Raw genomic sequence first — 27,814 nt, 5'->3', positions numbered from 1 at the left:
TATCACTTAGCAGCCAATAGCAGGAGGAGATAGGTTTCTGGGAGCTGATCCAATTCTGTGAGGTCAGCCTGCAGTGTGATTACAAAGCTGGCTTGCAAGCCAGCCCCGGGGGAGACGGCGCCTGAACTCTCGATGTGCACGATGCTCTGCGTGTTTTTTTTTCTTTTTTTGCTGCCCAGAAATAAACGCAGTTTGGAACATGTGGCTGCCTGCTGGGGTCTCTGTTGCATTTCTGTGGGCCATATGGGAGGTGTTGGGGTCTCCCATAGCTGGTGAGGGTATGGCTGCTGGCCCCCCACAGCCCTGGTGGGGGTCCAGCTTCTCCCCAACAAGTTGGTGCCCTCTGTGAGGCTCATTGCTGATTGTAACATGGGTGAATGAGCACTGCCTGCGCAAGCCCTGCGTTGAACTGCACTCCCTGCCACCGACTCAAGGAAGCCGTGGGACCCTCGCCTGCACCTGAAGACCACTGGAAAGCGCGTAACCGGCTAAAGGCATCGGGGGCCACTTGGAAATGCCCTGCTTGAGGGCAGGTGAGAGCCCTGCAGGAGAAGGGGTCCGGTGAAGCGCCTTGAGGGGGTGTCCAGCAGCAGAGCAAGTGCCAGTGCAGCATAGGAAATGTAAGTCAACCAGCAACATGGGCTTTGAGGGGGGGAAATGTTTAAAGTATTATGATGCATTGTTGATCAGTATGTTGCAGAAATGTTAAGTTCTTTTGTTTGGGTAGAAACAGGGGGAGGCATTGTAAATTGGGTGGTGGGTGATTGTACATTGTCGCAAAATTTGGCGCATTGGTGGTGATCGGCATGTGAATTGTTGGGACTGGAGCGGTGGCAGTTGTCCCTTCTTGTGTTTATGAGGATATTGGGTGGGGTAGCGACTCCCCACATATAGAAAGGAGTGCCGCGCTGGTTGGTTCGGATGGCGATTTCATGTACAGGGGTATGGATTTCCTATGAATTGACGTTGTAGATCAATGAGTAGATGAGGTTCCCTGCTAATTGAGCGTTTTAGTTCAGTGAGTGGATGATGTTTCCCTGCAGGAGGTAGCTAGATTGTTCCCGAGTGCGGAAGATAGTTGGCTGGTTAAGGTCCCCTGGTGAGGAGCGTATCACACGCGAGGCGACGCAGTGTGCGCAGTCCAATTATAAGAGTTTTTATTGTGGTTTACCTTGTTCCAGTTGAGACAGGAAGACAGCTGTGGGGATTGTGGGGTTTTATTCTGGGATTTTTGTGGGGTTGGGAGAAATGGGTTATTGTTTTGTGTATGCACATTTCGTCTGTTCATTTGCACTGTGTTTTTAGTTTGGTGACGTCACCTTCAGATTGATGCATAGGACACAGAGTTTTGATGGTGAGGAGATAGTGGTGTGGTTTTGGATTTGGAGAATAGGTGACCCAGAGGCGGTGTGTGGAAGACACATGCGCAAGATTGTGGGGGTGTGCCGGAGAAGGCAATGGTTTGGTGAAGATGGGCTGCACGTGGAGTGCACTGGCTAAGGTGCGGAGCCAAGAAGGCTCACAGAAGTTGAAAAATGTTCAATTATCTTTTAACTTTTGCTCCCTGAACAGCGGACTATCGAAATTTTCAAATTGAATAGAGGTAAAATGTATCACACAATACAGAAATGACTCCCCTTCACCTGTTGTGTAGCACACAGCTTCCATGCCGAAATAAGTCAGTAAAACATAGTGTGCAAAGATTCAAAAGTACTGAAGGTAAATTAAAAAAGACCATGGCTGCTCATAGGCGGCTTCTCCAGAAGCGTGCAGCAATCGCTAAGGACACACATACACAGCACTTACACGGGAATAGCTTTAAAAGCACATGGCTACAGTTGAACTGTGTGCATGAAGAAAAGGGAAGATGCGAGGGGTCAGCTGATGCTGAACCAGCACGAGCAGAGGGAAGAGGGGACTCAACCTTCTGAACCTCTGGGAGTGTAATATTTGCTGACACAGATGGTAAGCAAGGAATGCATTGCATGAGAGAACTGAAAACAGCAGAAGGACATTTAAACACCACACACACACACACACACGCAATCACAATACACTAAAGCGAACAAACAGGAAGGTGCAGAACAACCCACTAGCAGCACAGGAGTGAGCAAGGGAGGGCTGCAGTGCATGGAAGCAGATTTGAAGGCACAGGTACAGAGGAATTCAATTTAAAGGGAAGATAACGGGGGAGGTGCAAGGAGTAACAATAGCAACAGAGAGGGGGAACTGGAAAGGGAAGAAAGGGATTGGAGGAGGAGAGAAGGACTGAACGAGACAGCACAGCCAAACATGATAGAGGATCAGTAAGGGGTGGTGCAGCATGCATGGGGTTATGGAAGGGAGGAAGGAAGGATAACGCGCGAGGCATTGACTGTGTGCATTGTAGATTGTGGCAAGAGAAGACGGTTAATAAATAAATAAAACGGCAGGGGCAGAGAAAGGCAGATGAGGACAAGTAGGCACAAAATAAATTATTAAAGTATGCAATGGGAGGGGCAGTTAAAAACAGCCTCAACACACACGCACAAGAATCACAATAGCAGTGTCAACAACCACCACAATATGCACCGCCCATGTGGGGAGGATACATGGGGCAGGACGGGATCATTTCAGCAGACACCACAAGCACCAACGCAGGCACTGTCACCACTACATGTACAGACACAACAAATGACAGCACCACTACCCCAGGACTGACAAGAATCACAACACAGGGGCACTGCACAGCAGCCAGCACCCATACAGAACACTGACACAATAGCAATGGTACCGGTTACATGACTGGGAGGGGTCTTCCTGATGGGGAACAAACCTTTCAAAGGACATAGATTGACATTATATGGCTAATAGGACAGCCCAAGACAAACTTGATTTGACTCACTCTGCCACACACACTCATGCTCCACCTCCCCGACAGAGCGGGCGAGACGCACGCCGACACACACACTCACGCACACTCAATTATGCAGAGGACAATTGTATAGGGGTGGTGATAGGTATCAAAACATGTTCTTTTCTGGGTGACAGTGGGGCGACCAGGCCATGCATTAGGGATGAGACATTTGTGACATCATGAGCGATGTAGATATGACCACCTTATTAACAGCGAAATCCATAACTTGTTAAACACCAGACATACACATGTTGAAAGTAAGGAAGATTGTTTAAGCATAATGGGGGTGCACGATACAGAGGGGGGTGCATAATGATAGCGCATCACAAGAGAGTACATTTAGCTACATTTTGAGCACACATCTTTCAGCGAGGAGACTGGGCTCATGAATACACGAATAACACAGAACAATTAAATGAGACACACAAGGTGGAAGAAGGTGCACTTGAGGGGGGAGGCCTACATTTCATTGACAGTTCACCACGGGAGGAGAGAAATAGGGGTAAAGGGTGGATGATCCATGTTCCCAACAGAATTAATTTGGCGACAAAATAACAGTGCAAGTGGTAATGCCACTAGCGCTTTTGAAAATAGCACTGGCACAAATGCATTAACCAACACACATAGGGAAATAGGTCATTGCTGCACGAACCAGAGAATGATGGTTGTATTAAAATTTGAGAGCAGATAATGGGGGGGATAAATATATTGTTTAAATGTAACAGTAATTACAGTAGTGGAGTAATCAAATACTAGACTAAATGAGTAATTAACAGAGTAGGTAGGGTTTAAAAAGTGGACATGGGGTGGGATAGAGCGAATGGGAGTAAATTGTGACGGTTGGGTTTGAAAGAAAAGAGGAAGTAAATAAATAAATAAATAAATAAATAAAACACAAAGAGGGGGGAGGGACAGGTAGCGAATAATTGGTAGTGAATTTCATTAGCACCGGCTGAAAGTGCTTGCAGTTCACTGTGAGACATGCCCTGAGAAGTTGAGAGAGGAGCCATAGAAAAAAAGATTTTAAAACCCTGCGATTATACTAAGTAACATGGTCCACTTAATTTAGAAACACAGCCATCCTATATGACAAATTTACCACCCTGATGTTTCCCTGTTTAGCTTGTCAGTGCCTAATGCCCACGGGACAAAGGCACGCACTATAAATAGCTTACAACAAAAGCACAGTAAATATAAAGATCCAAAGGCCCATTTGTACACTCGCACCTAAATTGCGTATATATGATCCAAGTGTGTAATGAGTATCTTCACATAAATTAAGTGCCAACCCATTTTCCGGGTACATTTCAAATAGTGCAACAAGTTACGGTCAGACCGTCATTGAACGCCACCAGGTGGTGACAGGATGGTGCATAAATGTACCATTGGCTCCTCCCACTAGGACACTGAATAGTGCAAGAGTAGTGCAGAGAGGTTAGGTCAAGAAAATGAAGAATTTGTAAATGCTCAGGTCTCAAGCGCTTCCATTTAATTTCTCGCCAGATATAAAGGACCCAGGGCAGGCCTGAAGACAACGGACAACCAACACCCAATGGCTATGGACTACAGTGGGACATTTTGCCCTCCTGACAGACTTTGTTAGATGTGTGAGGCGTCAAGCCCTACAAAGCGGTGGCCACCCTGGCAACGAGGGAGGAACGATCAACAGGGCCAACGCAAGACATTTTCATGAACTGCAAAATAGCACGAACACTCCCGAGTTAGGGAAACATGGCCATCCTATGGTCCAACGCACACTAGCAACTAGAATAGGGACTGACACACCCATGTCCAAAGTTTAATTGAGTTTCATATTACATTTTGTGCACCTACAGCTGTAACACTGTTTTGTTCCTTCTCTTTTCCCCGCACATGCAGGTTGTTGCGTATGTATGCTGTTAGAAATGTGTAGGAAATTTCCTTAATGTTATCTTCCATTAGTAACACTGAGGACTACTAATTAAAGGATCGTGAAGCATTCCCCACTCAATTGCCCACCCTATCAGGAACCTCAGACCCCTTAGAGCATGTTTCCCTGAAGTATATTTCCTTGCTTCCATTGAATAAACAGCCCAAGATTTTCCCTACCCATATTGAGAAATTTTGAAAACACGAAATGTCCAGGGGGAGGTTTGATTTTTGCCCTTAGTGATTGTTTAGTTCGCGGAGCTTGAGGTTACTAACAAGTACTAACGTATTAACGCCTTTCTTGAGATTTTCAGGCGGGCAACTTTATCATCTCATCAGCTGCAAGGACCCAGCAGCGTAAGTGGTTATGGGCAAGCAAATAAGGACTTTTACCTTCACGATGGGACTATTAATGATGAACGAAATAATGGGGGTGGTAATTTGAAAATTATTTGTAATAGTGAGCATTACCGCTGTATCCCCTGCTAACATTCCCTAACCTAAGCAGGAAGAGTTACGGCGTCAGTGGGTGAGGAAAAGCTGCTGCTAAAGTAAGGAGAGTTAAGGGCAGACACAAAGGGAGTAAAACATACACATAACACACATAGCAGAAGTGACCAACAACATGCACACATGTACAAAATTGGTAGGGACACCACTGGAGAGAGCTGTCCTGACTGTTCTTTAACATATGCCGGAAGAGAATTGATTACAACAGAAATCACTACAGCAGAGCACGACGCCCATGTATTCCAAGGTGCGAAGAAGATTGCAAGGGAAGACAGCAACATTGAGATTGATTTAAAAAAAAAAATAATACATTTAAAAAAGAAAAAGGGGGGTAATCCCCTGTGGAAGATGATTACATAAAGCAGCTAATTGGAGAACAACTGTATGTGGAAAGTGACCAGAGAGAGAAGAAACAACGAGCAGATGCACAAGTGAGCAAGCTGCAAGAGAAAAAGAAAAAAAATAAATAAATAATAAAAGAAGAAAGAAAAACAAAAAGAGAGAAGAAAAAATAAAATAAAAGAGAAAAATATGATAAGTGCCTAACGGAGTGAGACAAAAGAGCGAAGATGGTCACTTGGGTGGAGAATGAAGAAGGACGTATACTGTTAAGGTACCAGTGTTATGTTACCAGCACAACAGTGACAAGAAGTGGACAATCATTCTGGATGCAAGAAGGTTGAGAGAAGTTGCGAGATGAGAGCAAGAACATCACTGCTTATGGACTACTATTGAACACATGCATCTAAAGATCAAGAAAAACTACCACTGAATTGGGGAGGAGAGTGTTCATTGGTGCGCATCAGCATGCCCTTGTTGGTGATGACCAAGGAAGATGTGAAGAGTGACACATTCACCAAGATGGAAAACAACGGAAGAAGAGAAACAGACAGAGGAGTAAAAAGAGGGGGGAATTACTTCTCGAGCGAGGCAGAAGAATGATTGGGTGAAGTACCAGCATACTAAAGAATGATCAGCAAAAAATGCATCTGAAAAGAGAAAGCAAAGAACTAGCTAGTGCTTGCATGGTAATGGATGACATCATGACTGCCTGGTTGATTGAAGGTGATAACGGAAGGACTAGTACCGAGCACAGCATCATTGTGCAAGATAGAGATACATTGCAAGATGTAAGAGAACAACAGAAGAAGACATCGGAATGCAAATAAGAGACATGGTGAAAGGAAGAGCCGGACTAAGGGAGAAGATAGCAGTGTGCAACATGGTTCCAGCAGTAATAAAGGTGGCCACTCCCTGTGATCAGAGGAAGTACGAAGGGAAGTGAGTGTGGTGGAACACAGAAGGAGAACACTCCTATATGTACTGTTCATCAACAACAATGCAAAGAATTATGGACACTTCAAGGGATTGACAAAGATATGCAGACCGGAAGGAGGTGAATGTTGCTTGGTGGTGTGGTCGACAAAGTCGACCAGAGGGGGGACTGAAGAGGGAAAATCGAGATCAAACCCATGCCCCCTCACCCCAGGCGCATATACAGAAGAACAGCAGGAAGAACAAGGAGCGCACTTATCATTTGAACCAGGCCCCAGCGCACCCATGGGTGACAAATATGCTGAAACACACCCACTTCACCAACAGTGCAACTTCCATGCTATATTAGAATCAATGCTGCAATATCAGAATCTACAAACACAAAAATCCCTCTTTAAAGGCTTGCAAATGCCTATATGAATTAACATGGTCTAATTGCACAGTGTAAAGCCATGTTTCAGGAAAATTACAGCCAAGTTCATTTCTCTCACTGAACACTGGCTGCAGAAGCCTTCAGCAATGCTCCTCGCAAAACACACGAGCAGCCAAGGTTGCGCATTCAAGATAAGATTGCTTTCTGCAGACAAACATTTTTAATTCTCCACAAATGCGAATAAACCACGGCAACCCAGTGTGTTTTTTTCTTTTCATTCTGGGAAAGAAAGACATTTTCGCAAAGACTCGCACAACATTTGAAACATAATTGTAACAAGAATGGCTCAGCCCAGCCAATCAGCGCTCAGAGCTCAGGTGCGAACTGCTTGCTTCAGCTAAAAAGTTATGGGAACAAAGTCATAATGCAACAAGTTAGAATTAGGTAATGGGGGGCTGGCACAGCTAAACCAACCCACTGACACAAAAGGCTAACATCCAATTGTCAGGCTCTCTATAAGGGCTACATAGGTAACCTATCACTTAGCAGCCAATAGCAGGAGGAGATAGGTTTCTGGGAGCTGATCCAATTCTGTGAGGTCAGCCTGCAGTGTGATTACAAAGCTGGCTTGCAAGCCAGCCCCGGGGGAGACGGCGCCTGAACTCTCGATGTGCACGATGCTCTGCGTGTTTTTTTTTTTCTTTTTTTGCTGCCCAGAAATAAACGCAGATTGGAACATGTGGCTGCCTGCTGGGGTCTCTGTTGCATTTCTGTGGGCCATATGGGAGGTGTTGGGGTCTCCCATAGCTGGTGAGGGTATGGCTGCTGGCCCCCCACAGCCCTGGTGGGGGTCCAGCTTCTCCCCAACACTTTGCTTATCAAGACCCGTATAAGCATCATCTGTTTCATGATGTAAATCAGCTACATGGTCCCAACCTTCTTTGTTCTAATGCATAAAATGTTCCTATCTGTTTCTCAATTTCCTTCTTAGCTTTCCCTATCTGACACTTTACATGCTGGGATGCCTCAATTGATTAATTATGAACATAAGTAGTAGGATCTTGGTCAAATAAATCACTGATTATTGAATATGTGGTAAGATTTACTAAATCATCCTCTTGAACTGAAGTCTCACCCAAATTAATTTGACTCTGGTTAGTTTCAAAGTTATTGACTATCTCCTCTATCACAATTTTTAACGATTTATGTTTTTTTTTATTGTTGTATGGCTTTTTTGCCAGTTTTAGTTTTCTTTTCTAGCATCATCTTGAACAAAAGGAAGGACAGTCTGTGCTCTTAGGAACTTCCTTGAACCATGCTTCGTTGATTTTAATAATGGAGCTTTGTTTTTAGATATCTTTTTATTCACGGCTGGCCTAGCATTTAACAATACCCTCTGATTTGTAACTGTTTTCAATAGGGGTTCTTGTGTTTCAACCATATTCTCCCTAATATCTTGCAAGCATTCTTGCTGCCTTGGGATATGTTCTACATCAATAATAGAGTGCTCTTGGATGAATAGGGGTATGTCGTCCTCTATATGCACATTCCCCTCAATAGGGGATCTGCTATGAATCACCTCTGGTGTAAGCTAATTTGATATAGATGTAGATATCAATCTTTTTATCTCTTCGAGATCACCCTCCCATAAGGTATGCTCTATTATTGGCTGACCAATGTTCTTTTCCATTTGGTTAATTTTTCCTAAAAGCGTAGTCAATCAGATTGTTTGTTCATCTGATTTTTTTTCTATGATTTCAAATAGTATTGTCAACACCATGATCCTGTTATTCATGGCTGTTAATGATACTTCCAATAACAGAATGGCCCCCTGATTCAGACCAAATTACCTTCTTGCGGTAGGCATAGCAATAGATAGAGAAGGGTTTGATGAGGAGTTTACTGTATAATTTAAAGATTCTGGATGTAATATTGGTGATCCCGATAAATGTAGTGGGTGGACCATTCTCCCTTCCATTGGTTGAGTTTCTTGCATCAATACTTGCTCTAACATAGAAGGTGACGGAAGAGGGGTAGAGACAAAGAGGGAATATAAATTCAAGCGCTGAGCAGTTCAGATTTTCTCATTTATTTGCTCCCTAATGGAAGTCTTTGGTGTCACTGTTAAATCTTGAGCATAGAGTAACCGTCTCAGAATTCTCTCTAAAATGGACATGAATTTCCGTGATTAGGGCGGATGCAATTCACCCCTAATTGCCTCCTTCCCCGGGACAATATCATTTAACAACATTTCTGTGACCTTGTTGTTTTGAATCTACTGGTCACTTTGCTCCATTTGTCTAACTTCTGGTACCAGGGCTGAGTCGAGCATTTCCTCAAAATGTATCAAGAGAACCTCTGATTTTCCCACAGTTAATAAATGTTATAAGGAAGTATGTAAAGATGAATCTTTCATTATGGGAGTAGGAGGTGTTGTCTCTCACGTACCTTAGGCCAGTAACCTCTAAACGTCTGAGGTCAAAGATTTCGCACAGCACTCCAAAAGCTGTCGTTTTAGTTGCAAGAGTATCTGGTACCTAATGCCCTGGCCGTTTCCCACAGGAGCCTTCTCATTGTCATCCCCCCCAGTGCCTCTCATCCACTCTCTTTGTGGTATGGTGGTTTTTAGACTTTAAGCATACAACATCATCGAAACTCTTCACTTAGCACCCCTCATGTACATTCAATTACGTAGTATGCAATAGCAACAGAAAATGCTTAACAATAACGTGTTACTAAGCTCAAACAACGTCAGGAATTACAAACATGGTCGTGCTTTCAAGGTGTTATATCCGCCTGCAGCCGGTATACTAATTCAAACAAAACACGCCTCTGAAGTAACTGAAAAGAATAAACATGTTAACCCTAGTTACCTGCTGCTCGCTAAACCGCTGAACGCCCGAACAGCACTGGTGTGTGCACCTCGGGTGCGTGCAGGTGCTTCTTAATATACGATCTGCCGAAAGAGGGCATGGCCTTAGAATCAATTAAATAAACATCCACATATAGTCCACAGTATAATGTCCCAAACATCAGTACATCTGTATTAAAAAAAAGAAAGGAAGAAAGATCAGTAATAAATACTGTCCCGAATGTCATTGGCAGCAGTGAGGTTTTGGGATGCGTTCAAACATTCAAATCTTCCAGCGTACCTCACTTGGTTTGAGCAGAGCCTCACAGTCCATCAGCACTCGTGTGTGCACTCTGGGGTGCACGCACGCAAGTGCGCATAGGTGCCTGGTAATATACGATCTGGCCAAAGGGGGCGTGGCCTTAAAATCAATTAAATAAAAATCCACATGTAGTCCACAGTATAATGTCCCTAACAGGAGTCAATCTGATTTGATTTGAGCAGATTCTCACAGCCGAACTGCACTTGTGTTTGCACTCCGGAGTATTTCAAAACCTGCAAAATATTTTCTTTAAGAATAATAAATAAAAGTTGTTGCTACTCTTCATATCACAGAAATACTTTCTTGCAGGACTGCGCTATCAGCCAGTTACATTTCATGTATCCCAAGGGCAAGTAGTTCATCATTTCTGTCTCAAGTTGGCATTATCATTTTCACAAGAGAAGGAAGGGTATTCCCTGCCTGTTTTACTTGCCACTTACTTCCTCTGTTGTTGACTTTTGATGTGTGCAAGAATAGCTGAATAGGCGTCACAGTATTTCATTTGCACATTTTTGAATCCGCAAAATATGCTGAAATCTCAGAGTTATTACTATGTTTGCTGAGAAATTCTCCATCAAAGGCTTCAGCTTAGTAGGCATATAGGTATAGTACACCTTTTTTCTCTCTCCCTTTAATAGATACTTTGCACATTGTGCTTTTATGAGCAAACCAAGTTATACATAATGCGTATTATGTGATTCAAGGTTTTTTCCCAAAGAAAACAATTGTATTCTATGACTTTGAAATTTTACAACAGTAGTTCACACTTCGTACGGTCTGTCGAATTCCAAGATGTCCAAAATTGCAGCAAGGTCATACATAACAAATGCCATTACTCATCTGTACATACGTCACATGACAAAATGTGTTATTATTCAGAGAAAAATACGGTTGGTCAGAAATAAATCCCTTCTGCTTTGACACTCAAAGTGTATCCATTCTCTTTTTTCCTTTTGACCCAAATTAGCCCATAGTCTGCATCTCGCCCTTGATCACATTTTTAAGTGAGCGCAAGCATGCAGTTATTGATGCATTGCTGTCATTCGTGAGCAGAGCAAGTTGTGTTTATACCCATGATATGCAAAGACCCAACACCCATTCTAAGCCAAACTGAAAATATTAAAGACATCTTTCTACATAACCTGTGTCTTTGTAGAGCGCGCGTTCACTCCCCAGAGGAGCAACTTGGCGCTATTGACAGCCAACCAGTGTTTATTGTTACCCAACTTAATGACCTCAGAAGGATGAGTGCTTGATTGGCTACGGCGGGATTCAGACCTATGACCATGAGGTTAAATACAGGTGCCTGTAGTGAATGCATTAGTCCATGAGCCACAGACCCAGATCTAGAAACCTGTTATGTATAACAATGATGGTTTATTCTCCTGTTTTCTCAATAGTACTTGCTAACATAATCTTTGTATTTGGTATTATATTCAGTAACATGTTTTACTTTTATCCAACATAATGTTATTTAGTACATCAAAATTGAAAAGGGTGAAAGTCTGAGAATCTGCTGATTGCATACAAACCTATGACTAGCTACAGGGGTGAACACATTTACCTGCCAGAAGCACTTAACTCATTTCAATTCCCTTCTTCATATTTTATAAAGAGGGTAATTTCTGAAATGATCGGTGGTGCCAGGGAGGATGTTGCACCTCCTTCCCATGTGCTGGTTTTAGATTCTGGTGCTCCCTGCCCCCACCCTCTCACCCAACACCACAATCAAAGTTGTGAATTGGTATTGTGCTGGGGAGCGGGGACGATCGTCCCTGGTCCAAAAGAGGTTCTGTATAAGGCTGAGGCATAACAGTGTATTGTAGGTGCTTGGGGAGGCTATAGGTGGGAGGAGGTGTCGATTAAAACTGCATTATGGGTAGCTTATCATATATTTGGTATAGATTGCGTTGGAAGTGCAACACCATTTTAGAAACTGGCAGCCATTTTGAAATTGAGGCCTAGCGCCTCGCTGCAGCCAGGGCAGTAGGCCTGGGAGCAGAGCATAGAAATAGGTGTGTGCATGCGGGTACGGGTTGCAGCGCAGGCAGCAGTGAGAAAGAACAAATCCGCTGAGATTCATAAACCCCTCATTGTTTCATACCATTTAGCACATGTATCCTAGAAGGAATGTGCCTTGCAAGGCCACAAGGGGGCCGAGAGCTCCCTGTGAACAGTTTTCCTAAGAGAAGGAAGGCACGAGCCTTTGACCTTCACCAGTCCAAACCCTAAGTTATAGTGCTGAGAGGTCTCCGTCCCAAGACCCCAGCATTCCAGTGTACCAGCCAGCCCCAGACCATAAAACTGTTAGAGTGCCAATTTGTCATGAAGATCACAGTAGAAAGGTGGGTTCACCACATCCTGGGTCCCTGTGATTTGTGCTGCTAGGTGCAAGGGGGGAAAAGTAACAAACCTAAAACCAGGGTGGAAAGATTTCTAAAGGCGCCAACGTGTCTGGGATTGAGCTAGGCTTTGCAAGTTATTGTGATCTTGAAAAGTATCCTCTGCACCCATGTCTTCAGTAGCAGGTGCACATTAGGGCACAGATAGGGAATGCAATGATTTGTGTGGATAATTGCCAATTAAGAGCTTCACAGCTGATGATGTACAAAGAAAAACCCCACTTGGAAAAAGATTAATATAAGGGGCTAGGACCAATGACCTGGCATCCCTTATGGAGCAGGCAGTATATGTATAATGTCGTATCAACCAGCCACTTGGATCTGTAAACTATGCAATTTACATCACTTATGACACTGTGTGCCTTTATAACTTACTGCTTATGCTGTTTTTATCAGTGCACTCCGTGTTGGCAGAGTTCTTTGCTGGCATGTATTTTTCTTAGGTGTGATTAAACCTTGTTCTCCTTGCAAAAGGTGTCCTGGAGGATTTTGCCTAGTGGGTTGTATTATTTTCTAAGTGTGTGCAATGGAGGTCTGCCAGCCAAACTCGTGACCCCGACGTGATACCCCGATTTTTCTGCGACAGATGGAGGATTCCTGACAGCACATCTGGAGTGGCCGCGCCCACCTGCAGCGACCATTCCTAAGCGTGCAACCCGTAGTGGTGTACAGGGGTCGTTTTCACAGAAGTACTTTCTGCTCTTTGAAGTGGAGGGCAGCACCTAGCATGTGTAGGCCGTTAATAGGACCCTGTTACAGAGGAGCATGGGTGAACATGCGCCTGTGAGTACACCCTCTGTGGGTGAGAACAGTGGGAGAGGACTTTGAGAGAGGATTGGGGAAACAGGGAAGAAGTGTGTGAGTGCAAGAGCGAATTGGGGAGAAGGTGAGACTGTGCCATTGCGCAGTGTGTTGAGTGATAGACCACGTGGCTGGTATGTTTTTTATTGTTATTATATAGGAGAAGAGAAATAGAGAAGTGTAATCCTTTCCAAGTTAGGGAAGAAGATGCCCCCATTTTTTGAGTAAGGAGAAGAGAATATAAAACATAGGGGCTCTGTATATTTAGAGTGCTCGAATTCCTGTGGCCAATATATTCCGTGCAGGGGAACACAGTATTGGTTGTTGTTTTAGCTTATTATTTTAGTTGGTTGTTTTAGCATTTTTCAATGTATGTTTTGTGGTAGGAGGAGGCCAAAGGGGGGCCTGTGAGAGAACAGTTTGGGTGTTGTGTGTGTGGGGAGTGTCTATGGGTGTGGAGTGAGGAAGAAAGAAAGGGGAGGGGAACGTGATTAGAGGCGACGAGGAAGGGTATGACCAACTGGCAGGATTGTGCAAGACAAAATCATATTGTGTATACATTTTTATATCTTTCTGCATAGAGATGGTTTAATATGGGGGTAGTTACACCGTTGGAGTGTGTGACGCATTGCCACTATATAAAGAAAAAAATTGAAAAGTATCACAGACAGTGGGTGGCCGAGACACAAGGTGGGATATTCCGGCCATGGCCAGAGCAGGCTAAGAACAATAGGGGTATATTGGAACACATGTATACATTCTTAGCTGCTAAATGCAAGATTAAAGAGATTTCGGAATTATGGAAAATGGTGGAGGATTTAGAAGACAGTGATGAGTGTAAATCCCAGAAGGGTGATGGTCCAATTCAAAATATGGTAGCACCATCTGTGGAGCGGCCATTGCCTTTGACCCCAGTGGGATTCTATCCAACCATTCCCACCACCGGAAACACTAACCCCACATATGTGCCATCACCAGCCACAGCACCACCCGCATACCACACTAATACTAATCCTGCTACACTGTTAAAGGCCGAGAATAAGGGGGATCGGAAATCACAGAAGGAGTTGGAAGAGGCATAAGGAGGGGTGCGGACTAGACGAATTGAGGGCTGGAGACATTTTATTTAGGTTGGATAGTACCATGATTAAGGACGTGCACATTGAGAAGGAGAAGGGGAAGTGTGACAAGTGAGGGGCCAGAAGTGTAGTTTACGGGATGATGAGGTGAGATGGTGATACAAATATGGAACTACAGGAGGAAGAGTGAGATACGATGGATAAACTAGAGGAAGAAGAGAAAGTGTTGACAATTACCCCAAGGGTAGAGAGTTTGTGGGGCCCAAGCTGAGGAACAGATTTGTCTGGACAGCGGTAGTAGAAAAATAGCGAGTGACAGCAGGAGAGGGAAAGAAGGGTTACGTGCCCAGCTGCCATTACTGCATAAAGGCCCCGGACAAGCGCAGTATGATCCATGGGCCCTCACTGCAGGGGCTGGGAAATGGATATATGCATTTGAAAAACACACAGCAGGTATCCCTTTGGCAGTGGGAGAAATAAAAAGCTTGCTCATTGCAAACAGGCGCAGAGTTTGGGTTAAGGCAGGATAACCGGGAGTAAAAATAGACGATGATGAGACTCATGATGGGGCCCACTTCAAAGATATCAGAGTGCAGGTGTGGGCCGCACTGTGGCAGGCATACCCCGACACACCAGATGTTCAGTTCATAATGCAATCCACCTTGGGGGATGATGAGGACCCTGCTGAATACATTTTAAAGGTGCAATAGATGTGGCTGGTGGAGATGGGTGAGCAGTGTGACTGATCAGTTCTGCTTTTCTACTTTGTTATTAAGAGGAGATTGCACAAGGAAGTATAGAAGGCTATCAACAAGATGGTCAGCATAGAAGCAAAGGAGTGGGCTGAAATACAGACCATAATTGTACACCATTGTAAACGGATTTGAGAGCGAGAGAAAGAAACAGCACAGAGGATGCAGGCTGAGGAACTGGAACTATTGCAGAACAAATGAAAAAAAATGTCAGTTGAGGGAGCGGTTGTAGTAGTGACCCAAACGGATTCAGCAGAGCAGACAGCACCACGAGCGGATGAGAGAATGGCGGCAGTTTGGCAGAACATGGGCAATAGAACTGTGGGTCCCAGCCACAGTCTCTCAGTGGTATCAGTGAGGTCAACAAACCAGGAAAACGAGGGTATCCAGGAGAATGGGGAGGCAGAAGTGGCTTTGGGGGAAAGAGATTGAGGGGAGAAGCAGGACCAGTTCAGTTTTTGTGGTGCAGTAAACTGGGTCATTTCATAAGGGAGTGCAGAAGTAGGGGTGGGCCTGAATATAACCCATATGCCCCTGCGTTGCCACTCCCTCAGCAGCAACACCTCCAAGCGCCCCCATGCCTACATCAATACCATATGAAATACACCAAGCTTACACACAGCTACCGACATAACCCCCTCATGCACAGATGCCCACCCCGCCTGCCCATTTACCACAACCAGCACTTTGGGCCCAATCACATGTTGTCCATGTACTCAACAGTATCATTGTTCCAAATGGGACAATGACACATTATCGAGGAGTGACTGTGAAAGGGGGGGAACCCCTTCACGTTCCCAGGCACAAATACATATTCTAATTAGGCCAGCCCACAGAAAGCTCTTGCATGTCCAGTCCTGTCCATGACTACCCACCCAGACGAGGAGCCCTTGGTGGGTGCTGAGACAAGAAACAAATCATTAATTTTCATGGTTGACACAGGTGCCACTAAATCATGCATCAGTGAAAGCAAATTTCCATTATCGGGCTAAACACTCGACACACAGGGGTTCTCTGGGGCTGTAGAAACATTCCTTTGTTTTGTAAAAACACTCCTTTAAGAGTAAAATCAAGGAAAATGTCCAAACCCTAGTTTACTTCGAATTTATCAGACTTGAACAAAATCTCTAGAGGAGTAGAGAGAACATGCATAGATTTAGAAATTGAGAATGGCCAGAAAGGGTTAAAGTAGCCCTAAAAAATACAAAATAGCCATCTTCAGAGCAAAGTCTGACTTCCTAACTGGAAAAATAGAAACAGCTTGCAAAGCATGCACGAGAAATATTCTCGATCAACTTGAATTTGGTCCGACCAAAACAGTACCTGCCATCAGTAGAGAAGGCCAATGCATTTAATCACTTTTTTATGGACAGGATACAAGCTGTTCAAGAGAAGATAACACAGGATAGGGAAGTCAAGGCAAGGGAGGCCTTCAGCCATCTTGATATGGGTACCTCATCCTAGTTAAGCAAATGGTACCCTTTTCTGCTTCAATATAGTGTCAGAAGATACTATCTGTACCCTGTTAAAGGCCTTCAAACTTACAAACAATGCCCTTTTCCCTCTGCCCGCATGTGTGGCAAAATACATAGCACTAGATATCTCTCCTTTCTTGACCACCTTTAAGTCAGGGGATAGTACCTAATGAATTGAAGTTATCTATAATTTCTCCATTGTTAAAAAAGCCCAATCTAGACCCTGACAATTGCCAGAATTATCAACCAGTGGCAGGCCTTCCCTGGCCTGGAAACATTTGTAGAAAGTGTTCCCAATGCAGTTACAAGAGTATGTGGCTAGAGAAGGCTTATTGGATGCATTGCAATCAGGGTTCTGCCCGAAATCTGGAACCGAAACTGCATTGGTCGCAGTCTGGGATGAACGATTGCAAGTGGAAGATCAAGGAGAACTGTCCATACTTGTAATGTTAGACCTTTCCGCAGCCTTTGATACTGTGGACCATGAACTTCTTATTGAGAGATTAAAAACAACAGGGAATGGGACAGCAAGCGCTCTCAGAAGGTTTTCCTCTTTTTTTGACAGGGCGCAGCAACAGGTTAAGTCAGGGGGTTTCTGTTCAGATACCCTCCCACAGTGTTGTGGAGTTCCCCAAGGATCATGGCTCTCACCATTGTTATTTAATCTCTAGCTACACCCTTAATTGGACATCCAGAGAAGTCAAAAGGTTAGAGTCCAATCATATGCAGATGATACCCAGGTCTTTCTCAGATTAAATAATGCTGAGGAATCTCTTTTACGGGTCAGCAGGTGTTTGGAAGAGGTAGGAGGATGTATTTCCACTAATTTGCGCCAACTCAATCTCAACAAGACCTAGGTAATTCTGTTTGGCACGAAGCACAGGAATAAATGTATGTCCCCACACCTTGCTTTCTGGGGGCAGAACTAAAATTTGCTGTTAAGGTAAGACATGTGGGGTGCATTTGGTAGAGTGACCTGAGTGATGAAGGCCAGGTTAAAATTTCAATTTTATTTGTAGTGCGCGCCTTGCCCTCGGGCATGTTGGCGCATATTTGTGGTTACAGCAGGCATATAAATGGCGGCATTGTACATCATATAAGGAACGTATAGTCTCTATTTAAAATACGTTTACAATATGTTTACAATATTTACAGTCACGTCATATGCAGGGTGGCAAAGATAGCAGTGCAGACATGGGACAGGAAGCAGAGGTAGTTGTCACTGTTCTGGAGCCATAGTTTGGTATTTTGCGTTTGAAGGCATAACGTGAGGGTTCGGACCTGAGTGTGAGAGGTAGAGTGTTCCAAAGTTTGGTTGCTGGAACAGGGAAGCTACAGCCGCCCGCTTTCTGTCGCTTAAATTTAGGGAGGGTCAGGCAGTTGGCTTGTGCAGATCTCTGCGGTCGAGTGGAGGTGCGATGTGTAAATCGATTGGAGAGATATGTTGGAGCTTGGTTGGAAAGGCACTTGTGGGTAAGTGTCAATGTTTTGAGGGAGATTCTTTGGTACATCCTAAGTGCAGGCCATTTTTTATAATCTACGGCGGCTGCTTCGACAGGCTTTTCCGTATGCCCCACAAAAAGACCATGCAGCAGTGGTAGGAGCCCAAGTAAATTCTAAGTTGGAATATTGTAACCGCTTACTGGCTGGGGCTCCTGCCAAACAAATACGGTGGCAAAAAGCCCAAAATGCTGTGGTCACATTGCTGTTTAAGGTAAAAAAATCCACACATATATCAGGGCTTTGCTGATCAATTTATTGGTTGGCCACACAGGATCAAATCAAATTCTAAATCATATGTTTGATTTTTAAATGTCTGACTAATCTAGCCCCTAGGCACCTGGCTGATAAGCCTAACTACCATCAACCTATTAGGCCCTTAAGATCAAAGGACAGGCACCTGCCGACCATTCCTCCAACACGTTGCGCATCTAGAGATGATTGTAGATGTTCTGTATTTGCGCCTAAGTTATGGAAAAGTCTCCCACTGGAGATAAGGAAATTGGAATCTCTCTATTTCTAAAAAAAACAAAAAACGTACTGTGATAATGTTGTATCACAGGATGCGAAAGCAAATTTGATGACTTGATGATTCACTTTAGAGCCTCTTTGTTTGTTATTTATGTATTTATTTATTTATTTATTTTATTTATATAGCATGGAACAACAGCCTGGAGGAATAAAGTTGCTAGAACAGGACAGGCAACAGTCACCATGAATCAGATAGATGTAGCTAAACTAAGAGGCGACAAAGCTGAGAAAATAATAGTTTTCAGCCCTTGCTTGAAGATGTATAACGATTCACAAGCTCTCAGGTCGGAGGGGAGAGCATTGCAGATTTTGGGAGCTGCATGTGGGTTGGACCCTGCGGCACACAAGGAGGTTTGGTCCACGTGGTTGCCAGGAGAGAGGTGTTATTAGATTGCATTGTTCTGCAAGCTGGTAGGCAAGAAATGTAGGTGGACAGGTACTTGGGCCCCTGCCCATTCAGGCATCGATGCCTGATGCAATGTACACGGAACAGTATCCTGTTACTCACTGGGAGGTAGTGCACGGCTCTTCTAGCTACACAGACATGGTCTGCTATATGCAGCCCTTCCAAAATGTGCACAGTATTATTCTGGATGACCTGCTGGGAGAGCGCACCCTTGGCGATACCCAGCAAAAGACTGGCACAGTAATCCAACTTGGCCTCTATGACAGCTCGTGCAATAGTAGCACAGTTTGCAGTATTCCAAAAGGGACGTAGCTGAGCCAGCAACTTCAGATGGTGTGACAAACTGAAGACCAGGCTGTTAACCTGTGCTTTCATGGAGATATATTGATTTAAGGGGACTCCCAGAGTTTTAGCCTTATCCTGGATCTTGACTGTACAATCTACAATATGCTACATTTTTTGAAATATTTGTAAGGAACTTGGGGTTGGTGACCCTGAGTTACCTGGGGGCAACCAGACATGGACTCCCTGCTCACTGTGCTCAGAGAGGCACAGCTTCACCTCACTGATGAGGCCCAACAAGGCTTGAACACCTGTATAGGGTTGCTGTTGGTACTCTTGTTCAGAGAGGAATTTCCATAGCATTTCGGTGCTGGACTGCCCATGTGGGTGGGACAGAGACTGATAAGCAAATGGATATTTCCCATCTGTGAAAGGTACAGTGAGCAAAAAGCGTGTGCTGCAAACTCTCATCCCAGAACAGGTTATCATGCCACGTTCTTTCTGGAGAGGAGCGCCTGATACATTTTTTGAAACAATCTGCAATATTGAACTGCCAGTATTTGGAGCCTAGCTTCGGTAGTTGTGGAGTGGTCCCTCGACCATGAACTCAGTTTTAGAGTCATTAACTGCAAGTTTATTAGCTTGCATTCAAGTTTGGATCAGACTGTAGGTAAAATTGACAATGATGGAGTCCCCAGAGAGCGGAACAAAGCCATGTGTGTCATCCGCATAGTTGGAATATATTATGCCGGCTGCATCCAACTGATTGAATCATGGAAGCATAAAGATGTTAAATAGTGTCGGCGACACACATGAGCCTTGTGGGACACCACATGTGACCAAGAACTCCTCTACCATAGACTCTTGAAAGAAGACTCTGGCCTTACGGTCTGATACAAATGACTTTACCCAGCCTGCAGCAGAGGTGGAGAAGTCTGCCAGTATGGAATGAAGAAGGGCTGACTCTGTGCTGATAGCACGCCGAAACCCAGATTGTTTCTGTCCCAAAATATTGTGACAATACAGACACTCCTCAATTTGTAGCTGCATCACATTATCTAGTATTTTTAAAAGGTAGGGAACATTTGCGATGACTCATAATTACCTGGCACACTAGCATCCAGGGAGGGTTTTTTAGTAAGTGGGGAAATGCAATGCTTTGTTATGTTAACAGAAGGGATTCTTCCAAAAAAGATGCATTTATGAATATGGTGATCACAGGTACCTACTGCGGGGCACATAACATGATCATCTTGCAATTCGTAGTCTTTCGTTTCTTCAAATCTTCAGCTAAGTATTGCTCGCTAATAGGCTGGAATTCGAATCTGGGACATTTATCATTGGTATTTGGGGATTTTGAATCCAGAATAACTGTTGTTTTCGTCTCTCCTTTAGCAGCAATGTCTTTTTGAATATTCTGTAACTTGTTTGCCATGGCTTCTTTGGTGGATAGACACCATATAGAATCTTTAGTAACTTGTGAACGAGGAGGATGTGGGTCCTCGAATTCTTTAAGGATTCTAAATAGGTTGCTCCGGCAATTATCTGGTCGAAAAAGCACTATTTAGCATTGATATAGCTTCTTTGTGTGCTTTAGCTGCTACAGAGTAGGTGCTTTTATCTCCAATGAAGCATGCTTTTTTCCATTCTTTCAGGGCTTTGATCTTATTTGTTTGCAGAGTGTGGATATCAGTAGAATACAATTTATTATTAGGCTGGGTTCTCGCCAGGAGTGATTTCAGCGGGGCCAAACAGTTGATGGCATTCTCAAGAGTATTGCAATATGCCACGGCCAGCTCACAAGATGTATTCAGATTTGATAGGTTGTTAATCGTAGTTGGGATAAAAGAAGATATAGCAGCAGGAGTCCGTTTATGAAGATTTCTATAATAGATCCAGTCCTTTTCTGGTCTATTTCTGTGGTTAATGGATGTTGACAGGCTCTATTCCAGAAGGTAGTGATCGGACCAAGGGCAAGGATTACTACCTATGTTTTCCAGAGTGAGGTTATGAGTGAGAACCCAATCCAGTATCCTTCCTGTGTCATGGGTAGGTGATTTGACATACTGACAGAAACCCATGTCAAGCAATGTAGTTTGGTCTAATATGGACTGAGAGTCTGACTCATTCGCAAAACCGAGATTAAAGTCTCCCAAAATGAGAATTCTTGCTTTCAGTTTGAGACTAGGTGAAATCACGCCACTTAGATTGAGCAGGAAATCAGCCATACTATTTGGAGGTCTCTAAATGAGAAAGATGTTCAATATTGCTTTGAGGTTAATTTCCAGCTTTGCCCATATTACTTCACAGTCTGCTACAGTAATATTCTCCACAAGACATGTTGTAAATCAGGGCAACATCCCCGCCTTTCCCATTCAGGCGGTCAGCTCTCAGTATATTGGACCCTTCGGGCACTGCAAGTCTCAATGTGGGTTAACAACTGCGTCTTGATATGATTTATTTCACCCAGTAGTACAATACAAATAACTCAAACAATTCCTTATACAGAGGAATTACCCATCAAAATAGAGGGCACAATACTGCCCGCCCCGTTGCTCTACTCAGAGACCTACACAGTAAATGTGTTAGGTTGGGATCTCTTAGGTAAATTGAACATGACCATCTCCTTTACAGATCAGGGTATAGTGTGTGCAACACAGGGATGTGTATCATGAGAGCAATTATGATAATACAGGCCATTGGAAGGGAGGTAGTAGTTCATGGCATTCCTGTTGATCGCAATTTGTTTATGTAGGGAATTACTGTGCTAATTGATGCAGTGCCCCAAATTGGAAAGGTGTGTTTGCGAGGTGCTGTCTGATTTCATCTTTAGAACAGCTGTGTATCCAGAGCTTGTCGCACAAACAGTGATTTCACTGGATTTGGAGGGGTTAGTGGTGTAAGATAAGAGAATTGTCGTAATTGGAATTGATTCAGATGGACATCGGTGGTGACCCGTATTGTGCATAGAGCAAACCATCCCCCTGTAGGAAGTGACAGATGAGGAGCTGTTTGAAGGCAGGGATGGTGATGGCAAAATAGTGTTGGCTATTTGCATACCCTGTGACATAATGGTACAATACCGCAGAACCCAATGTCCCATGATGGTCTCAATTGCAGCCCCTCTTTTCTGGAGAATGACTTACCACAGGGCCCTGTGAAGCTATGGACAACAAATGCCCATGATGTTGGTCTTTTACAAGGAGTGACCCCCAGGCAAATTACACTCAAACCAGTGTTACCCCGAGTGAGACAGTAACCATTATCCACAAAGGCAGAGAAGGGAATAAAAAACACCATTGCTGCACATTATCATACTCTCTAATTCACTCTGATGTATGGCGAACTGCCTGATGAAAAAGGCAAAGGGGTCCAGTTGGAGGATGATGCAAGATCTCCACCCCAAAAAGACATTGTACAAGCAGAATGTCCTGTCGTTCCTAACCCTGTGACCATTGTGTGCAGTATCCCAAAGCAAGTGACCCATTTCAATGTCGTGGACTTGGAAACGCCTTCTTTTCAATACCCTTACATCGAGATTCTCAGTACCTCACTGCGTTTCATACAGCAGAATGCAATACAAACAAACAAGACAGCCACAATGGTACTGTGAGTCCCCCAGTATCTGTTACGCTCACCTGGTATCCACAGGGATGCCACCCAGCCGGTTTACTCGCTGGTGTGCTTCTCAGCTTTGCCCTGATGTGGTCTGCGGGGAAGGTTCTGCCTGAAAATACAGGAGGACTGTGTTCAAGACTGACTGACTGGGGTAAGTAATCTCCCTCCACCCCTGTATGATTTCAGTCCCTCTGGTGCCCTCTACTCACCTTGTGGTAGAATTAGGCGTGCTCTCCGTCCTGCCTCCTTTGCGGGGGCTCGTTGCCTTTCTTGGGCGAGTGCGCTCCAGTTACTTCACTGCCCGTTTGATATTGTTCAGGTAGGTCTTATTGCTGTTCTTTAATTTTGTTGCTATCCTGCATGCCTTTCTTTGTTTAAAATGTCTCTTTTTTTCTCCCTTAGGTATGCAGAGCTTCAGCGCGGCAAACTGGCTTGGTTGAGCCCCGCTGGTAAATGATGGTGCATTAAGAGCGCTATGATGCAGTAAGTAAGCGCTATGCGCAGCGCTGCAAAGTCTTGCCTTTGCTAACCTGTGTTTTCCTTCCTTGTAGGTCGCAGTGTTCTTCAGAGCGAGTGGAATGTCCGGAGTGATGCCAGCCAAGAGGAGACCAGCCAGGTATACCTTTTGAGCAGTTCGTAATTTGTAAATGTCTCTACTGCTTTCATTAATGTTGCCTCTATCTTCCTCTTTAAGGTCGTTCTGTCCGGGAGGCGTGCAGATTCGAGGAAGCTGTTCTCAGTAGCTGCGAGTGTTTAAAGATGAAGACTGCAGGTAAGATGGTCCTGCTAATCATGTTCCTTTTATCTCCCTACAGGTTCTGCTTCTCCGAGGTTCGAGGGAATAGCTGGACACGGTGAGCGTCACGTTGCAAGCTGCAAAGTAAAGTGAAGCGTGTTGTCTTGCTCGGGTGTGGTTTAAATAGCCCCAACAAAATAGTCTAGGTAAAGCAGTCCTTAGGCTACCACACCCAAACACTAGACCGCATAGCTTGGTTCTTAAGAACCAAGCTATGTGGATGCCTCCATGTTGGCTGACAATACAATAAAGTAGGTCCCAAGCACATTGTTTTTCATGGTGAATGAGCCTGGCGCCATAGGCGCCAGGACTGGCCCCATGAGGGCTTTTGATGAGGATGCCAGGCTCTTGAGGCCCGAGTCCTGACTCCACCTGGCCAATGGGTTTGCCAGAGGGGGTTTTGGGCGCGGGTCATGACAGCACTCCTCCCTAAGGCCCCTCCCATGGTGTTCCTTCTGTCTGGCCCAGGTTTGGTTGGGAAGTTCCGATGGAATTTCCTGATTAGACGTGGTGCGTGGATATTCTCACTGGGCTCCCAGGATCTATCTTGTGGTCCAAATCCTTTCCAATCTACGAGATGATATAGCTTGGTCCCAGAGTATTTAGAGTCCAAGATATCTTTTACTTTGAATTCTGGTTCTCCGTCAACAAGTATGGGCTTAGGTGGTGTCCCAATCGGTGTGCCGGGTTGCATTGGTTTCAGGAGGGACACATGGAATATCGGGTGGATGTGTAGATTAGGTGGTAAATCCAGTTTCACGGCTGCTGGGTTGATAATTGCCTTAATGGTATAGGGTCCTAAGAATCTGGGATGAAAGGTCCGGGTTCCCTTGATGGGTACGAATTTAGCGGCAAACCAAACTTTGTCTCCTACTTGATAATCAGGGGGCTTTTCCGGTGCTGGTCGGCAAATCTCTTTTGTTTTTCTTTGGCATGAATAAGGTGTTCCTTTGCCCTTTTGAAAGCCTGAGTAATGGTTGTGTATAGAGTCTTTACCGCTGGCATTTCCAAGATGGCTGGAAGGTCTAGTTCAGAGGTAGGTGGATGTCTGCCATGAAGGGTATAGAAGGGCGTTTTTCCCGTGCTTGAATGCAAAGAATTGTTATATGCATATTCGGCTATCCATAGTAGGTCTTTCCAATTCCTTTGTTTGTGGTGCAGCATGCACCGTAAATATTGCTCGAGTGTCTGATTGGTTCTCTCGGTTTGACCGTTCGTTTGGGGATGGTGACTGGTAGATAGCCGAATGTCGGTCTGCACCATTGCACAACATTTTTCCAGAAGGTTGAAACAAACTGGCTGCCTCGATCAGAGACCAGAACCGAAGTGAAGCCATGTAGCTTAACCACGCCCTCCAGGAACACTTTTGCTAAAGTGGCTGCATCTGGGAGGCCTTTGAGAGGAATAAAATGGGCCATCTTCGAGAATAAGTCCACAACTATAAGGATGGTGTTGAACCCTTGGCTTGGAGGTAGATCAGTGATGAAGTCAAGGGAAAGAGTGTGCCATGGAACTGGAGGAATGTCCAATGGTTGTAGGAGACCAGATGGTTTTTGTTTCTGTGACTTATTTTGTGCGCAGACACCGCAGGGCTGAATATACTGAATGATGTCCTTACACCAGGTAGGCCACCAAAAGTTCTCTTTCACATTAGCTAGGGTTTTGGTGATCCCAGGATGCCCTTCGATCAGTGAATTGTGATAGTTTGAAATAATATGCTGTTGTAATTCCTTCTTGGGTACATATAGGCGATCCCTAAAAAAGGGTAGATGGTCCTTGATGGTATATTGCTCTCCTTGAGTTTGCCATGCGAGGTAGGCATCAGGATTCATTGTCCGTTGGATTTCTTTTCATAGTTCTGCTTGTGTTAAGGCTGTCATGATACCCAAGAGTTTGTCGTCAGGTATAATAGGTACAGGGTCTGGAGTTGTATATACTATTTCATCTATGCCCATGCGAGATAAGGCATCCGCCTTTCCATTTCTGACTCCTGGTCGAAATGTGATTACTTAATCATATTCGGCAAAGAAAAGACCCCACCGTAATTGGCGCGAGGACTGGGCCTTGGCTGTTTTGAGATATTGCAGGTTTCGGTGGTCAGTGATGACTGTAATGATATGTCTGGCCCCCAGAAGGTAGTGCCTCCATGCTTTAAAGGCGGATTTGATAGCCAGGAGTTCCTTGTTCGTGATGGCATAATTAATCTCTGGAGGTGAGAACTTTTTTGACCAGAAGGCCACATGATGTAGCTGGCCGGTTTCCGGGTCTCTCTGTGAAAGAACAGTCCCCATTGCGAGACTAGACACATCAGTTTCAATGACATAAGGGAGGTCTGGACGAGGATGTCGCAGGATTGGAGCGGAGGTGAACCTTTGTTTAAGTTCCTGAAAGGCTTCTTCTGCTTCTTCGGTCCACGCAAACTTTTTATTGTTTTTTAGTAATAGTACTGTGATTGGGTGCACAACCTGAGAGAAGTCTGGGATGAACCTGCGGTAGAAGTTCGCAAAGCCCAGCATGCTTTGTACCCCTTTCAGAGACATCGGTGAAGGCCATTTCAGAATGGCATCTACCTTGTGCACGTCCATTCTGATGCCTCCTGGAGTAAGGATAAAACCAAGAAATTCTACTTCTGTGACGTGAAAAAAGCATTTTGCAAGCTATGCAAACAAGTGATGTTGACGGAGCTTGGTGAGGACTGAACGAACGTGCCTGACATGATCTTGTTCCGAGGCTGAGTATACTTAGATGTCGTCTATGTACACTAAGGCGCACACATCAATTAACTCTGTTAAGACGTCATTCATGAAATACTGGAATGCCGCAGGAGCGTTGCATAACCCGAAGGGCATGACTTGATATTCAAACAAGCCGTACTTAGTACGGAAGGCGGTTTTCCATTCATCTCCTTTTCTGACTGGGACCAGGTGGTACGCTCCTCAAAGGTCCAATTTGGTATGCATCTGGGCATCTTTAACTTGGTTTAGCATCTCAGGGATAAGTGGCAAGGGGTAGCGGTTCTTCACAGTGATCTGATTCAATGCGTGGTAGTCAATACAACTTCTCAAGTCTCCTTCCTTTTTCGGTACGAAGAACAAAGGACTGGCTGCGGGGGACTTCGAAGGATGGATAAATCCGTTTGCAAGGTACTGGTCTAAATAGGATTTCAAATGAAGGTTTTCTGGTTCTGTGAGAGCGTAGATCCTGCCGCAAGGGATTTGTGCACCAGGAACAAGGTCGATCTGACAGCCATAGGGCCTGTGCGGCGGCAATGTATTGGCTTGGTCCTTTCAGAAAACATCCTGGAAATCATGGTATTCACTTGGCAACGTATTAGTTGCTCACAGGGTTGATACTGTCGCTCTGGGAGTCATGGGGATACAGACGTAAGGTTTCTCCTCTTGGTAATAGCAGGCAGGGGAGCAGTCACCGGGGAAGGTTAATTTTTATGCCCGCCAGTCTATCAAAGGGTTGTGAGCAACCAATCATGGCATCCCTAGTATTAGCCTGAACTGAGGTGCCTTGATGAGATCGAATGAAATAGACTCCCGATGTCTGTCCTGGCACAGCAAGGTTACCCTGGCTGTGCACTGGGTTACTGGTCCAGAAGCGATTTCTGTCCCATCCACGGTGGTTACCTTGTCCATAGTTGGCTTAGAACACAAAGGAAGCCCCATCTCTGCTGCCAGTTCTTGATCAATATAGTTTCCAACTGCTCCGCTATCGATGTATGCTTCAACGGCATGCATTCTTGGCGACTGTTGGTGGTTAATTAAGATCACTGGTATTGCAAAGTGCGAGGTCAGCAACTCTTTCTTCTCACTCGACAAACTGACCTCTACGTTTGTCGAGCTTGGTAGTTTTCCAATTCCTTAGCTTCATCCTTCTCTGTGGCCCTGACTGTTCTTCTTGGGGGTTTTACTGGACAGTCCTTCAGGAAATGTCCTGGTTTCCCACAATACAAACAGAGCTGTTGTTGTCTTCTTTTGTCCCGCTCTTGTTTTGTTAATGGAGGCCGTATCCCTCCAATCTGTATGGGT

General features: G+C 44.6%; 1 protein-coding gene across 4 annotated transcripts in view; it reads right to left on the bottom strand.

Annotated features, from left to right (window-relative positions):
- Window positions 1–27,814, bottom strand: part of LOC138503807 (4-galactosyl-N-acetylglucosaminide 3-alpha-L-fucosyltransferase FUT6-like) — a 528,320-nt gene that overhangs the window by 127,691 nt on the left and 372,815 nt on the right. Inside the window, exon 2 of one of the 4 annotated variants that reach the window (XM_069623822.1) lies at window positions 9,836–9,918. The exons of the other annotated variants lie outside the window; for them this stretch is intronic. The gene's annotated coding sequence lies outside the window, so the exon portion shown is untranslated. The remainder of the gene's footprint in view (window positions 1–9,835; window positions 9,919–27,814) is intronic. 4 annotated transcript variants of the gene reach the window in all.

This window comes from Ambystoma mexicanum, chromosome 11 (assembly GCF_040938575.1).
Source record: "Ambystoma mexicanum isolate Mex_15411 chromosome 11, UKY_AmexF1_1, whole genome shotgun sequence".
Classification (NCBI taxonomy): Eukaryota; Metazoa; Chordata; class Amphibia; order Caudata; family Ambystomatidae; genus Ambystoma; species Ambystoma mexicanum.
Note: the sequence above shows the minus strand (reverse complement) of the source record. Positions and strands in the feature narration are given on the sequence as shown.